The following is a 1,669-nucleotide window of genomic DNA, read 5'->3' as shown; positions in this document are numbered from 1 at the left end:
ACTTCTTACCATCCTCAAATGGATGGGAAACCTGAGCGATTAAATCAAATTCGTGAGGATATGTCGCAAATGTATGTAATGTAACAACTGATTAAATGGGAGGACCACCTACATTTGGTAGAATTTTCTTACAATAACATATACCATGCTCCTTTAAAAATGAGTCCATTTGACGCACTATATGGGCACAGATGTAGAACATATTGATTGGAGTGGTCCTGAAGACATGCTTATATTAGGACCTGATATGATGAAGGAAATGGAGTGTACTGTGACGAAGGTGAGAATGAATTTTAAAGCTGCATAGAATAGACAAAAATTCTATCAAGATCAAAGGTGAAGCTATCAGGAATTCCAAGTGGGGGATCATGTTTTTGTGCAGGTCAAACCCAAGAAGAGAACTTTGCGATGGGGAGGTTGTGCGAAGCTAGCCCCCATTTTTGCGGCACTTTTCATATTCTTTCATGCATTGGGCTTGTAACTTAGCAGTTAACCTTACCTAGTCACATTCAAGTGCACAATGTGTTCCATGTTTCACTGTTGAAAGTTATATCTATCATCCTAGAAATATATTTAATTGGAAAGGTATACAAGTAAGTGATTGATAACTACAATTTATATGAGTAGGTTACTAATGATCATCTAAGGAAGAACTAATAATGGTTTTTCTAACTATGACCAGGTTGGACCATACGTCAAATTTCTGGTCAAACCCATATGCATACTAGATCGGAGAGAAGTAATGTTGCGAGACCAAGCTATCACACATATTAAAGTGTAGTGGAGAAAATTTAACTCAAAGGAGGCTACCTGGGAAGATGAGAAACTTATGAAAAAAGCTTATCCCAATCTATTATGAAAAACTAGGAAACACCGAGACGATGTTTCGCTCAGGGGGGTTAGATGTAACACCCTTTGGTAAAATTTGTACGAAAATATTTTGTTTTACCTTTACCATTGGTAAGAATGACTTACTTTGTTAAGATATGTTTATGTTCAATAAAATATTTATACGCACATGTGTATGCTAAAATATAATATATGTAGTTAAGTCATAATATGCCACAATGGAAAGTTATGCATAGAGAGCTCACACGTAGAGGAAGTTGGAACAATTATGGGCAAGGTGGTTACCTGCCCAAAGTTTCATTGAGGAAGGGGATCTCCTTTAAAATAAATAAGGAGAGAGGCCAAAAGGGTTAATGAACCTGACATTACCAAGGAAATACAAGAACTACAAATTGAAGAAGGAGCTATTGATCTACAATGAATTTCCTAAGATGGTTGAGCCAGTGTAATTTCTAATGCAACTTGGCTCATACGCTGACAATGTTGGACAATGCCTCGTTAGGAATATATAGTCCCAAGCTCTATGCATAAATTTGTTTCAGATAACAGGGTGTGAAGTTGCCTCCATGAGAAATATAATAGCGACTGGTCTCACTGATTGGGAGGCGAATTTATTTGTTTGTGGTTTTGTGGATTAGGGGAAATTAAACAAGAAAACAAATAAGTACCATGATTTATCTCGTATAAGGGATTTATTTTATAAAACTATGCAATTCTTTAATACTTATGAAACTGTGTAATGTTCTAACCCTGTTGAATGAACAAGATGGACAACTATGTGAAAGAACGGTGCTCTGCCCTCTATGAGTGAATGTTTTTG

This window comes from Pinus tabuliformis, chromosome J (genome assembly GCF_031772625.1).
Source record: "Pinus tabuliformis cultivar Carrire ecotype Pingquan chromosome J, CPIR1, whole genome shotgun sequence".
Lineage (NCBI taxonomy): Eukaryota > Viridiplantae > Streptophyta > Pinopsida > Pinales > Pinaceae > Pinus > Pinus tabuliformis.
Note: the sequence above shows the minus strand (reverse complement) of the source record.